At 43.7% G+C, this 15,538-nt stretch overlaps 1 long non-coding RNA gene across 1 annotated transcript; it reads left to right on the top strand.

Moving 5' to 3' along the window:
- Nucleotides 1-7,945: 7,945 nt before the first annotated feature.
- Nucleotides 7,946-13,643, top strand: LOC133256540 (uncharacterized). Its single transcript, XR_009739243.1, has 3 exons — nt 7,946-8,568; nt 8,942-9,279; nt 13,173-13,643. It is a non-coding gene; the product is annotated as an uncharacterized LOC133256540 (long non-coding RNA).
- Nucleotides 13,644-15,538: the final 1,895 nt, after the last annotated feature.

Here is a 15,538-nt window from a genome sequence, read left to right as displayed (position 1 = left end):
CATTATCCTTGCTTATATGGCTATTGTCTTCCCAGGTCACTCAAAGTGATACAAAGACAAAAATACTCTTCACCTTTGTTTTCCCCAAGAAGATAACAATGCCTGGTATAGAAGAAATACTGTGTTACTTGTTTTTGATTGATTGTGAACTTACTCTGTGCAGCACAGTCAGGTCTTTGCAGTTAAGAGATAAACTGAGTCATGTGAAAAATTTTAGTTTATTTGAGCAAAAGTCAATTTGGCTTGGGCAGCACCAAACTGGAAATGGGTACGAGCACTCCAACAGCAGGAGCCAGGGAAAGCCTTTGTTGATTAAAAAAAAAAAAAAAATTGCACAACGTTAGAGTTGTAGAGTTGTGAGTTGTTTTATTTGGGGCAAAATGAAGACTGCAGCCCTGGAGACAGCACCTCAGATAGCACTGAGAAACTGCTCAGGGTAGGCAAGGCGAGGAGCTAGGATATAAAGGAGTTTTGCAACAAAGGGCAGGTAGTCAGGAATGTCAAAATATTAACTTAAGAAATCAGATATGTCAGGTTAAGGAATTTAGCACTTTTCTATATATGGGAAGATGCAAGAGTCTGGAATTACTGAAATCATTCCGTTGATATGCACATCAGCTATCTGGGGCCAGAATCCTGTGTTTTCATCTCCTGAGTTTCCTCAGGACTTACCTTAGGGGTTTGCAGGGAGTGGCCGCAGTCTGGTGGCTACTAGATGGCAGGTATTCTTTTCAGCCCCGAGTTTTCTCAGGGCTCACTGGCTCACATTGGAAGGCTGCAATGGCAGATGACTGTGACATCCTATGTTTACTGATACAGCAGGAAATATTCCATTTCACCTTATATAGAGAAGGTACAGAAGCAAAGAAAGGAGCCTTTTGATTGGCTATAGCTTGTGATGGGTGGTCCTTAGATTTTGATTTCATTACCTTGAGACATTTGCAGGCTTGGGTTTTGGTTGGCTTACATGGGCCATGGAGAGGGGGCTGAATATGCAGAAGTGAGAGAACGCAGAAATAGAGTAAAAGCAGTCAAGAAAATAATATTTCAGCATCTTAGTTCATCCTCAAGGGATATATGGAACAGTCTGACACATATCTTTGAGATGTTCTGCAGGAACTAAGATACCCCATCCAGGAGGAGGGTGGTGACCCCAAGCTGACCACAAGCACATAGACCCCAGGTTGGTTGGAATAAGATTCCCCAAATATCACCCTATTACCTCACTATCAACCAATCAGGATTAAGTCATTCCCCTTGTAATCCTTATCCCAACTGTTGCCTTTAAAACTAAGCCCTTCCCTGAAAGTCACTGGGGTTTGGGTCTTTTGAGCATGAGCTGCTCATACTCCTTGCTGAGCCCTAAAGTAAATGCTATATTTTCCTTCACCACAACACAAATTGGCTTTGCTGTGCAGTGGGCCATCAAACCCATGTTTGATCTGCTTAACTGCCTAAAAGAATTTATATCTGGACCTGTACCAAGAAGAGAACATTATCAGAGACAAATTTTTATGTTGGAAAGATTTATCTGTGCGGCAAACATTTGTTAACCAAACATTTTGTTTTTCTTGTCTTTTGTGAATTGTCTTTATTTTTGAAGCCTCAGATATTTACCTGCTTCTTAGTTCAGGATGGGTGTATAAAACTCCATGATATATGGAGAGAGCCCTCTGGGAAGGTTAGTACAGTGACCTGGAGCAAAGGACAGAGAGCCTGAGCCAACAGAGAGGAGGGCAGGCCTGAACTAACCAGCACTGACCTTTGGAGATCATGCTGGTTCCTACTGACATGTGTTGTGCTAAAAACATATTCTCATATTTGCCAAATCAGATTCTATCCTTTTGATTTGGGGAAGCTAAAGAAGTCACATCATTACTGACTTCCTTCTAGATTCACTAGAAACCAATGAATAATTATCGGATAAAATAAATATATTTTCATCAAGCAGAAGTTATTCACACGTATTTCAGGGGATAGTCTTCTCTGAATAGGTTTCTGTTGCCAGCTTGATTGTGCTTTCTTGTGCTCAGTCACTCTGTGGCGTCCGACTCTGTGGTCCCGTGGACTGTAGCCTTCCATGGAGAAGGAAGAAGACTTCCTTCTCTGTCCATGGAATCTTCAAGGCAAGAACACTGGAGTGGGTTGCCATTTCCTACTCCAGGGGATTTTTAGGACACAGAGATCGAACCCTCATCTCTTGCATCTCCTGCATTGGCGGGCAGATTCTTTACAACTAGTGCCAGCTGGGAAGCCTGCTGGAATGATTGGACTCAAATAAATATTCTAAGAATTTACTAAGACAATGTCATAAATTGAGTAGAAATCACATTCCCATTTCCTTTCTGTTTCTTGTGACCAGGAGCTTGAGATGCCAGCTTGAAAATCACATTTTATAATCTCTTTGTTAACTGATGGGTATTGTGCTGATATTCCTGTCCTCTGTGAAGTGGAATTCTTCTTGGTGGCTGAGTTTACCTTTTATCTGTTGGTGGACAATTCCTTTCCTCCCTTCCAGAAATTTTGTTTTTCTTGTGGACATTCTTTTTTTTTTTTTTTAATTGAGTGTAGTCAATTTACAATGTTGTGTTAATTTCTAATGTACAGCAAAGTGATTCAGTTATACATATACATATATATGTGTGTGTGTATATATATACATTCTGTTCTAATATTCTTTTCCAACATGGTTTATCACAGGATATTGAGTAGAGTTCCCTGCACTGTATAGCAGGATCTTCTTGTCTATCCATTCTATATAAAATAGCTTATATCTGCTAACCCCTACCTCCGACTCCATTTCCCTTCCATAATTATTAAGTGCACCCACCAACACTTAAGGCTCAGTGTTAGCTCTATGTCGAATATAAAGAGATATCACAAATATACCCTAACTTTAAAATGCTCACAATTTAGTTAAGGCATAGGCACAGAAAGAGTTAAATAATAGAGCAAGACAAGTTGTCACTCAGCACAGGCTGTACTTGCTATGAGCTCACAGGAGGAGATGGAGGGATGCTGTGGGGAAATGATGTCTCAGGGTAAAGGCATTCTTGAGGCTGGCCTTGTGCGGTGAGGGTGGCTCTTGGTTTGCACTTTTCACACTGTGCTCTCTCCTGGAAAATCCAGACAGCTGGAGCTATCGCTGCTCCAACCCAGAGGGCTTGAGTGGTCTCTGCAATTTCCGTCTTCCACCCTGCCCACTGCAAGGGTTAGTGTGTGCTCTCGATCAAGTCCTCTACTTGGTTTCCAGCTAAGGGACACCTCAGAGGACAGCTGGGCACTTGCTGTGGGCAGATTACATCTTCAGCATTTTTAGAAGCTGAAAAACTGGGTCGTCCTGCCATAACTGAGCTGGGGATCTGAGAGACTGGCCTGGCAGCTTGTGCTGAATATATTACATATGTGTCTTCTGGGTCAGAGTAAATTGGGCCCTTAAAAGACAGCCAACTTTCTGGGTAATTAACCCAGTTTTGTCTTGAGAGGTATAACTGAAATTTATGGGGAGAGACATCCTGACACATATTTTGTGAAAAGGGGCAGCTCAGAATAGACTTTGGTGATTCACCATACAGAGGTGAGAAGAGAGACTTATCCGTGGAAACTCACAGTGAGAGTCCTTCAGAAGGTGGTGGGTGGCTCTAGGACCTACTCCTTCACCCGCCCCACCACCCTGCCTGAAATCAGAGAAAATAACTTTGATCTCAGACACCTTGCCAAGATTTGCCTAAAAAGCAGAATTAACTGAAAATTGACTGAATTGGCCTAGTGCAGAGAGAAAATGGGTGAGATAGAAAAGAAATGACTTCTTTTTATTTAATGTGATAAAAATCAAATGATTGCTTTTTGCATATTTTTGTATGTACTTTCTGGGTTTATATTTAATACCTCACTCTCTTTTCCAATCTAGTGCCTCAGAGTCTAAATGACATGCCTTAGCTGTTGTCCTGACACACAATCACAAATTCTCAATTTGTAAGCTGAGTTAGAGCCACAGCCCACATGCATGATGGCCCATAACATTTAAAAACAAAATTTAAAATGATGCCACTTTAAAGCTAGACTATTTCTATTGCTAGACTATAAAGATGAAGCTTCTGGAATGCTTTGAAAAATCAAAAATTAGCAACACTAAGTCTGGTGTTCTGGCATGGAAATAATTATCCTGAGCTCAAATGTCAGCTTCTCTGCTTCAAGGGGACAAACATTCCCCTGTGGAACACAGTATCAACCAGGCCCTATTGTCTATTTTATCTAGCCCACTTCACCTACGTAAATGACTTGTCTGACGTCTGTTGCTATTTGAGTTTGTGACCTTACCTCAACCAAAAATACAAAGTCCTTGGTAAAAAGGAAAAAGAAAAAGGCACAGTCTAGGAAGAACTTGCAGCATCCCTTTGAGACTTACCTCTGCCCTAAAACATAGATGTCCTACTATCCATACTGGATGCAAAATAAATGTTTGAGATTGTCTGATGTTTTTGGCTCCGTCTTCAAAAAGGACAAATGGAATGTTCCTGTACTTCCAAGGGCATGAGTCTGGGACTATGGCTTTCTTAGAGAAGGTTTAAACCCTTGAGCCCTGTTTGGCCTCGGCCAGTGAAATGAAAATAGGCAGCCATGGATATGTGTCCTTGTCTTTTCCCTACCATTCTTAAAGTCTGAAGAGTTCTTTTAATTATCTTTTCTTCTCTAGCCCAAGATCTTTTTACCTCCCGGGTATGTGGCTAAAGGGAACGAGTAGGGCAAGATCCTTATTTCAGCTCTCAACTGCCAAATGACATATGAATCTGATGAATTTTCCTATTTGGCTTTATTCAAAGTATTTCATTGCCTCCCTCTCAACTTTCTTTTGCTTAAACTTTGGATCTGAAATAACAAAATATTACAGTTGAGGTCTGATTATTGCCCTTTAAAGTTTTTTCTTTTTTATACTTCTCTATGACCAGGCTTTACAAAAAGCTATTTTACTCTAAGAAATTAGGTTTCTGGTTATCAAGAGTCCTAAATAGACATGAATTACAAGAACGTCCTTTGAAAACCCCATGCAGCACTTGTTTCATTAAATTCCATGAAGCGACCTTAATTTAGTGGAACACTGGATGGGCTGTTCTTTTAACCTATTATCACTTTGGCCAGGCCCATAAACCATATTCATGGATGATTCCATCAAGAAAGACAACAGTGGGATTAATATTATTTCAGGATACAGTAAATGCCACAATGATGAAGCTGTTTAAGATCTGGTGCTCACGGTGTCACACTGAATGCATTGACATTTACTCTGCTATCACTTCATTTCCAATATTCCTTCCAAATCAGCCGATGCTAATACTTCAGCATGTGTGCAGAATATAATATGGGCGGGGGTGGGGAGGCTGAGAAGGGATCGCACGAGTCCTCTGCCTTTCTTTTTCCTTTTGGTGTTGAGTGGGGAACTACACACGGAGAGTATCTGACACTCGATGATTCCCGCAGTGTCTGTTGTTGGGATTGCAGAGGGTCCCAGGAAGTCAGCTTTCTCCTGTAGGTGGGTCAGCATAGGCCATGACACCCTTCTCGGCTGTGACTGTGCCTGTGACTTGAGTTTGATGTGAACCAAGGAAGCACTGGTTGGTGTTTTTGGCCTGCAGAGTGTTTTGGAATTGAGCACACATGAGAATTCAAATGTTTATAACATCATATCATTTGGAAACTCTTATTTGTGGTATAATCTCCTTGACCCTTAAACTTGATGCTCCTGACAACAGTATAAACCTAGTGATACTGCATAACTGAAAACTCATGGGTGATTTTAAAGAATCTCTTTTAAAGAAGCAGCAAGGATATTACCCAGAATAACTTTGCTAATGTCTAGTTTCTCAACGGATCCCTGTGCCTAATTTTGAAAGTGAGGTTCTCAGGGTTGGAAGGAAATTGGAAGACTGTCTAGTTTCTGGTTCTCAAAGTTTAATGTGTGTACAAATCACTTAGAAGACTAGTTAATTCTAATAAACTAGAGTCTGCTGCTGCTGCTGCTGCTAAGTCACTTCAGTCATGTCTGACTCTGTGCGACCCCATGCACTGCAGCCCACCAGGCTCTTCCGTCCATGGGATTCTCCAGGCAGGAGTACTGGAGTGGGGTGCCATTGCCTTCTCCAAACTAGAGTCTAGGAGATTCTAATCCAGTAATTCTGGATTAGGGCTGAGAAGCTGTATAGTGTCTAACATCCAAGCCTTGTAGATGGGTACAGGATCTAGTCCAATCATCGCCTGTATCCTCTTATGATGAGCATTTAATACATGTTTAAACCTGTCTTAGTAGGAGGTACTCATATTCTCTTAAGGCAGTCTGTTCCATCTTTGAGTGATTCTGAATATTGTATTGCGCGTTACATATTGCAGCCACTGTCCCACTCCTAAGACCTGTCAGTCACCGGCCCTGGCTTTAGTCCTTGGTCCGGTTCATACATATGGCAAGGCAAGAAAACATCTCTCCTATTGAAAAGAGAGAAACTTGTTAGGTAGAGAGAGATAGCTGACTCAGGAGTAATTTTTGTATCTTGGGGTTCACAATTCCTATTGACTTCACTGCCCTCTGTTGGCCCCTAAAGTCTCATGCTGGTTCTTGGTTTGGTTCCCATACTTTGTGTCCTAAATAGATGACATTTTCCCATCTTTTGAACTCTAACACTGCATATATATATATAATGTGTGTGTGCATCATAAAATACAATTTTTCCTCCCTCATTATAAATCCATGAAGGCAGAGATTGTGTCTTATGCTTCTTCAAATTCTCTCTAGTACTTTGCACGTACTAAGAGCCCAAACCATGTGTATAATTTGGAGTAACACATAGAAACTGCTTCAAGGAATTTGTAGCAGTAACACAACAAAATGTGAAGACTGTAGCACAGTAAATCGTCACCCTAGCTGGCAGTACCACAGGTGGACTCAGAAAGGAGAAGTTCAGTGCAGACAGGAGTTTGCCAAAGGGCTTTGTGAGCAAGGGGAGAGGAGACGTACAATTAAATTGTCTGGACATAACTCATATTTCCGTGAAGGATTCTGAGGCTAGATAGGAAAAGACACTAGTAGACAGCATAGGAGTCATACGGTTCTTTCCAAGGAAGCTGGGGGAGGGAAGAGCTGTAACTTGGATGGATTCAACGCAGAAGTCAACACACCTTTTCTAAAGTTCTGAATAGTAAATATTTTGGAATTTGTGGACAATGTGTAACTACTCAACTTTTCTACTGCAGTGCATGACCATATGTAAGTGAATTGGCATGGAGGTGTTCCAAAAAAACTCTGTGGACATGAAAATCTCAGTTTCATGTAATTTTCATGTGTCATGATGTATTGTCCTTGTTTAGACACTTTCAAACAAACTGTTTAAAAATGTAAAAGTCATTCTCGGCCTGGGGCTGTACTGACACAGGCAGCGGGCTAGATCTGGCCTGAGCTGCGGTTTGCCAATGCCTGGTTGATGGCCTGGGTGTCCTAGTTGAATGCTTCACCAGCAAGGATTCTGGGGAGGGGTGATTGGAGACAGATACCACCCCTCAAGAAGGGAGTGGTCAGTAGCATTCAGGAGAGAGTGGTTGTTTGAGAAAAATGTGTGATGCTGAGTGAGATGTTATTTTATAGGTGTGGCTGGCTCCCCAGAAGCTGTTTCCTTGTGAGAGTGAGCTTATCAAGTGAGGTTATTCTCTTCCTCTCTTCTGCTCCTCCTATTCCTTATCTTCTCTTCCATAACATTTCTGATTCCACTTTTCCACGGTGTCATTTTTCTATCTTGTCAAATTTCCTATGGCATCTCAGGCTCTTAGAATTTTGTAAATAAATTTTGTTTTTCCTTACAAAAACATTCCTGGTATTGGAATATGATCACCATCCTTATCTGATGAAATTAAGCTTTCTATGTGTAATATGGACATAAGAAATGAACCGTCTGCACGAAATATTTGGGAAAGCATGTATCTTGGGGAGAAAAAGAGACAGATGCGTGTCCAGAAAAAGTACAACTAACCAGCTCGGAGACTTGGAAGAACCACTTTCTTCCAGGAAGAGAAGCAGGGCAGAGACACTGAGTTCAGTGTGGGACGTGTGAAGCCTGCATGGCCTGGATGAAGTTTGATAACCAACCAGGAGGACATATTTATTACATTGTCAGATGATCAGATCCAGAATCTGGGAGAGAGATACAGATTTGGGAATCATCAGCCACTTTTGCAATGGGGTGAGCCTCTTTGTCAGGCAGGAGAGGGGCTGTGTGATTTCTGAGCTAGGTCATAAGGTGATATGGCTTCTGACTGACTTTCTATCAGGGAGTGGTCACCCTGGAAGTGTAGCTACCATGTGGAAACCCAGACCACATGGAGAAACCATGCACAGGTGTTGTGGCTGACATTACCCAGCTACAAGCTCAGCTGCAGCCAGCATCGGCTGCCAGGAATGTGACAGAAGTAGGCTCCAGATGATCCCCGCCCCAGTGTCTAAATCTTCCAGCTGAGAACCCAGCCATCAAGGAGCAGAAGGTTTGTCTCCAGTCTACTGTGAATTCCTGACCCATGGAATTCATGAGTGTAATAAATGCTTATTTCATTCAGTGCTAAGTTGGGGGTAATTTCCATAGTAGTTGGGAAGGTTGTGTGGATAAATGATATTTATGAATGTGTATGTATAGGATCATTTATACACACAAATAGAGCCCAAGACCCTAGCACTTCCTGGGTGGGGAGAATCTCGTATACCTTTTCCCCTTCTTTTGTGCAGTCAGATAAGCCAATTCACATTAAGGCATCAATAACTGATGATTGGTTAAAGGGTGGAGTTTCAGGCAGGGTGGCAATTGCCTAAGCACAGCAATTTGCAGTGGGCTTGGGTTGAGGCTTCTGGAAACCTTATGTCAAATCCATGCTGGCCTTCTCTGATGTTTGTCTTTATTCCTTCTTGCAGTTGTCTACAACTCTCAAGAAGGGACTGAGTCTCCTGCAGTGTCCCAGTGAAGCAGAAGCCACCAGGCGATACTAACGGCAGGAAGCCAGGGAAGAGAAAAAGCAAAGGACCCTCCCCCACAAATGGGGTGAGACCCCAGAAGGAGGGAACTTGAGAAATGACATGCTCCTCCTACTCGGAATCCTGGGCCACATGGGTGCATGGGTGAATGTCACCTCTGAGGTGGACTCAGGCTTCCCTGGTGCCCTTGCACCCACCCCCATGACCCCTTTCCCCTGGGGCTACAACAGAAGCTATCTCTTCAATTCCTGTCCCCTTTGTTCCTGTCCTGGAGTCAGGTAAGCCCTGGACAGTTCCTGAGTTGGAGGTGTCTCTGCCTTTTACAAGTGAAACTTGATTCTCATGAAAGATAAGAAGAACAAGAACAGTATTATAATTACCTCTTTTTCTTCTGCCTCCCTTTCCATCCTCCCTCCCCATCCTTTCTCCTGCACTTTTCTCCTCCTTTACACTTTCCTTTCTTTTCATTCTCCTTCCATTCTCTTCTTGCCCTTATCTCACTTGGTCACTTCTTCCTTCCTTCCTTTCTGTCTTTTTGTTGTTGTTATTATTGAGCTATTCAGCATGTGGAATCTTAGTTCCCTGACCAGGAATTGAACCATGCTCCCTTGCACTGGGACCATGAAGCCTTAACCACTGGACCACCAGGGAAGTCCCTACTCTTTTCTGTCTTGATTCTCTTTTCAAAGCCATTTATTTTAATTTTGGCACAAATGGTGGTAAACTGAGGCTGGGGGACACTGGTTGCCAGTTTGGTAATGGAATCATATTTTCACAGTGGCTGAGATGACTCTGGAGGGGAAAGTAGACAGTCGGTTTTGTTGCTGTTGTTGTTGTTGTTGGAGAGGGTGGGGGTAGAGAGGAGGGGAGGAGGATGTGGAATCAGAACAGAGGAGAGGAACTTCCTAGCATCACTAGAGAAATAGCCTGCGAGTAGGAGTCCCAGGCTTCTGGGTCTTTATTGGATATAAGAATTCTCTGGTGAGTGAGCTGGAAAGGTCTTGCTGAAGCTAGACACAACATAGTTCACGGGCAGTGCTATGGCCTTGCCATAAATGTTTCTCTGGGGCATCCTCTGGGAAACTCAGCTACATGGATTGCTGTTGAGCTTTCAAGTCACCTGCTCAGGGCAGGTCTGTGAAAAGTACAGAAGCCCAGGCTTCAAAAATCTTTCTGATTATTTTTCACTTCTGGGTGCTTGGTGGAGCAAAGAAGGAATTCTGGCTCCCTAACGTCTCTGGAGAAGGAAATGGCAACCCACTCCAGTGTTCTTGCCTGGAGAATCCCAGGGACAGGGGAGCCTGGTGGGCTGCCGTCTATAGGGTCACACAGAATTGGACACGACTGAAGCGACTTAGCTAACCTCTCTGGAGTCACAGACTAAAAGCTATTTGCTGTGGGATGGCTACTCAGAGCCAGCTCAGTCTCAACACAACTGAACTGGCTGCTTGAATAGAGCGATAATCGAGGTCTATTTTCAACTCTGCTCTTCAGCTTGGTCTAAGGCACGCGGTCGATGGGTTTAGGCTCTGGCTTCTCAGCATCAACTTGCTTTGAAGCAGGCGAGGGTGGTTCTGGATACAAGTATAGAACAAGCCACCCTTACCCACTTCCCATTCTGCTGGTTAATGAATGGATTTGGTTATTTGCAGTTGGAACTGGGTTCTCTTCCCCTCCACTCTGTCTTGAGCCCCCTCCCCAAGCTGGGCTCATCTTCTTCTGTTGCCCTCTGTCATGGAGCAGGTCAGAGCTGGACCAACACACAGTCAGGAGCTGGGTGGTGTCATCACCTCCTAACACTGAATATCACCCCCCACACCCACCGCGGGTCCTCTGAGGAATGATGCTCTGTGCAGCGGGCCAGTTGTAAACAGGGCTCTAGGTGTAGGGAGAGTGACGGTGATGGGTTAGGCATTTTCAGGCTTGCTTTGTTTTCTGTTTTGCCTTTTTAAGACCATCAGCCTTTGGAATTTGTACAGCATTAATGATTTGGCTGAGCGCAGTGGTCTGCCTCCATTTGGTGGGCTGAACTGGTGAGGAACCAGCATCTGACTGAAACTGATGAAAGACCAGAAATTCAGAATCACATCCTGATCCTTTTGGTTTCAGTTTAGGGTTCTTTAAGGTCAGCTGACAGAGTGCTGCTAGGCCAAGAAACAGGCTTGAGTTTTGAGCTTAGGGCACAGTGCTCAGGGGTGGGGACTGGGGAGGACCCAGATGCTGAAACCTCTTTCTCATGAGGTGGCAGGGGCAGGGATGTGGGTCTCGGGTGGAAGCAGTGAGGTTTTGCATGAATCCTTTCATGATTGGCTCATAGGTCTTTTCTCCTGGGGACACCTATGGTCTTTGCTTTCTTTCTGACAAGATCCCTGACCAGGGAGCCACAGGCCTTGCCCCTGGCTGGCAGTGGAGCCGGATGTAAACAAGCAGAGGGCAGTGCTTGGTATCAAACATTATGTTTACTAAACAAAACCGACAAGTTCTTATTGTTCCGTGAGGAAGCCCTGCAACTCTCAATCCCCTGGAGCTGAAAAGGATCCATTTTATTGAGCTCTGTAATGACAGCCTCGGCTGGAACAGCTGGGTAGTTTGTATTAACTCTAAGAGACTCAGGAGGACAGTTTTTCTTTAGAAAAATTATGTTTTTCATTTAGCCCAACACCAGCTTGTCTCAGCACACCTTCCTATAATTGTACAAAGAGTGATACAGTCATAGTCCAGGCTGTTCTGCCAATACTGAGGGTGGCCAGAGTTAGCAAATAAGAATAGGGGACATCTAGATAAATTCAAATTTCAGATACTTTTCTAGTGCAAGTATGTCCTATGTAATCTTTGGGACAGACTGTTACTGAAAACATATTTGTAATTTTGTTTACATTTAGATTCAAATGGGACAGTCTGGATTTTACCTGGCAATACTTGATACTTTACTAAACATCCATGCTTGCATACCTGTAGTGCTGAGGAACTCACTACCTTTCAAAGCAATCATGAGACAATTACTAGAAAGCTCTTCTGCACATTAAGATGACAGTCTCATACACCTGCTCCTCATGTGAATTTCTGGGGCCCCTTGGAATATGCCTAATTCATCTGTCATGTGACAACCCTCCAAATGTCTATGGATAGCTCTGTGTTACCTTGAAATTGCTGTTCTCCAGCCTGAACATCTCCTACTCTTTCAACTTTTCCTCAGGTGGTGTGGTTTCAGATCTGCTGGTGAATGTGCTCTGGCTTGTTGAGAGCCTTTGTAATCAGATGGGATCTGAAGGCCTGAATAATGATTCCAACTGACATGGCTTTGTGCCTGTTGTCACAAGTCTATGTCTCTGGTGCCAGGGAAGTTCTGGCCTGAGCCAGACTTTGGCCCAGATCCTGTCCTGAAAGAGTGCTGCTAGATTTCAGAGTGGAACTTAGGAGCCACTGGAAAACTGAACACTCCTTACTATATGATGATTTGTGTCCTCTCAGAGGCTAAATGTTGAAATGTAATTGCCAGTGTGATGGTATTTGAAAGTGATCCTTTGGGAGGTGATCAGGTCATGAAAGTGGGATTAGTCCCATGAATGGGATTAGCGCCCTTATAAGAGACCCCAGAAAACTCCCTTGGGCTTCCCAGGTGGCTCAGTGGTGAAGAATCGACCTGCCAATGCAGGAGACCTGAGTTTGATCCCTGGGTGGAGCAGATCCCCTGGAGGAGGAAATGGCAACCCAGACTAGTATTCTTGTAAAATCCCATGTAAATTCCTGTAAAATCCCATGGGCAGAGGAGGCTCGTGGGCTGCAGTGCATAGTGTGGCAAAGAGCTGGTAATGACTGAGCGACTGAGCATGCGTGCAGAGAACGCCTTGCCTTCTCCACCTTGTAAAGGCACGGGGACAAGATGTCCATCTGTGAGCCTGAAGCAAGCTCTTATCAGACATCAGATCTGCTAGTGCTTTGATCTTGGACTTCCCAGCCTCCAGAACTGTGAGAGAGAAAATTCCGTTGTTTATAAGTCACCCAGCCTGTGGTATTTTTGTTACAGGAGCCCAAATAGACCAAAACATACCAAACTGACAGCCCTATTCTCACTTTAGGTGAGAGTTGGTAGTTAGGACATTAGCATTACCAAAAGTCATGCCAGGTATTGATGAAAACGACCTGCTAACAAGAATACTTTCTATTTCAGGTCATATGGAGAAGGAAATGGCAATCCACTCCGGCACTCTTGCCTGGAAAATCCCATGGACGGAGAAGCCTGATAGACTACAGTCCGTGGGGTCACAAAGAGTCGGACACGACTGAGCAACGGCACTTCATTTTCACTTTCAGGTCATATTGGAGTTGTGAATAAAAACATCAAGCTTGTCTCAGAGATTTGCTACACCGATGGGTTGGAACTTTGGGAAAGTCACTTATATCTCTGGCTTTCAGCAACATCATCTGAAAAACAAGTTAATTCTTGAGTTTATTAACTGAGTTAATTCTTGAGGGCAGAAGTGCATCTTCCAAAGCCTGTAGTCATGGCTATGGGCATGTGAATCTGACTGTAATAAAATAGATTTGAAAAAAAAAGACAAATAGTATTACTAGTTCTAGACCTAAATAACTCTTTGGTTCTCAGCTTTCCTTGCACAGGAAATGGTTAGAAAATTAAGTGCTGTTTACCTGTACCCGTTGGTGCATGCCTTCGAAATCTTTATGCCTGGTCCATGTCAGAGCAATACAGAAATGGGATAGTTTTTAGAAACTTTTAAACCCACTTGACGTTGTTGTGACACACAACTGTATGATCAGTGGGTTGTTTCCTTGACTAGGGTATGGACCAGTCTGGGTGCTATTGAACTTGTGGGTGGTGAGTGGCATACGACATGAGCTATGTGTCAGTCACTTGAAGTAGAAACCTGTCTTGGTCTATAATTGTTTAGAAAAAAAAGGAAAAAAAAAAGTGGGTTTAATACCCAGTTGGATTGAGGCAGAGCTTCCTTACTGGCATGTCATTCTTGAATTACAGCTGTGCCTAGGTGTTGTGCCCTTGACTGTTGGGGCAGCTGGGAGAAGCCTGGGCCAGTTTGGGACCAGTCAGTCAAGTTGCTTCTGGCCATGAGTAATTAATGTGCTCTACAAATATTACCATTTCTATGTGTGCCATGAAGTGAATAAGGGAAAAGTGAATAAGGCTGGAAATGTTACCTTTTCTCCAAAAGAGCAAATAGACAAAGACAGGAGACTGGGGTCATTGTTTCTTCAACAACAGCCTCCAAGTGAACTGGCCTAAGCTAGAGATTCAAACCAGAACTGTGCTCCCAGGCAAAAATGCATGACTTTTCTTCTATTAATTAATATCTATTAATACCTATCTATCAATACCTTTTAATATCTATTAACTAATTAATACCTATTAATATCTATTAGGACTTCCCTGGTGGCTCAGACGGTAAAGCATCTGTCTAGAATGCAGGAGACCCGAGTTAGATCCCTGGGTTGGGAAGATCCCCTGGAGAAGGAAATGGCAATCCACTCCAGTACTATTGCCTGGAAAATCCCATGGACAGAGGAGCCTGGTAGGCTACAGTCCACAGGGTAGCAAAGAGTCGGACACGACTGAGTGACTTCACTTCACTTCAATATCTATTAATACCTCCTATCTATAATACCTTTCTCTTATATTTAAATTGAAGACTTCCCTGGTGGCCCAGTGGTTAAGAGTCTGCCTGCCGATGCAGGGGGCACGTGTTTGATCCCTTGTCCTGGATGATTCCATATGCGGCGGAGCGACTAAACTCATGCACCACAACTTCTGCAGCCTGGGCACCCTAGAGCCTGTGCTCCACAACAGGAGAAACCACCACAATGAGAAGCCTGTGTGCTGCAACGAAGGCCCAGTGCAGCCAAAAATAAATAAATACATAAATAATAAATTTAGAAGGAGTTCCTTGGTGACCTAGTGGTTAGGCCTTCACTTCTGTGGTTCGGGTTCAATCTCTGGTTGGGAAACTGATATCCTGCAAGCCATGCGGCACAGCCAAAAAAAAAAAGAAAATAGTACATTTAGATTTATCATAGAAATATATGCATGTCTCTTAAAAGCAAGCAGTACAAAAGTAGAAAACATGAGTCATCTGCACCTCCCTCCCCAAGTCCTGTTCAGGCTCCCCAGAGGTAATCGCTTTCAAACTGGAGCTTCAGTATTTATGGAAAGAGGATCCCACAGAGAAATGCCCCGATTTCCCCACGGAACTCCAGTGGGCATGGCGCTGGAGGCACTAGCACCGTCATGCTCCACTGGGAAGGTTCAAAGTCAGCACATAGCAGTCGGACCAGGGGCCTCCCCAAGGCCACCTCACCCATCCATCACAGTCAGGCAGCTCCTCCTTGCCATGGTTCTTCTCACACCACCCTCTCTTCCACTCCCTCTCTGCAGAAGTCCAGAGGTTTAATCTCTGACAAAAAGGATTCCGAAGGATTTTGGACTCTGGGATTCTGGATGCAGCAGAGGGGAGAGGTGAAGCTTGGGCTGACAACTAGAGGGTTCTGGGAATGTCTACACACTAA

The sequence above is a fragment of the Bos javanicus genome, chromosome 11 (genome assembly GCF_032452875.1).
Source record: "Bos javanicus breed banteng chromosome 11, ARS-OSU_banteng_1.0, whole genome shotgun sequence".
Taxonomy (NCBI): domain Eukaryota; kingdom Metazoa; phylum Chordata; class Mammalia; order Artiodactyla; family Bovidae; genus Bos; species Bos javanicus.
Note: the sequence above shows the minus strand (reverse complement) of the source record. Positions and strands in the feature narration are given on the sequence as shown.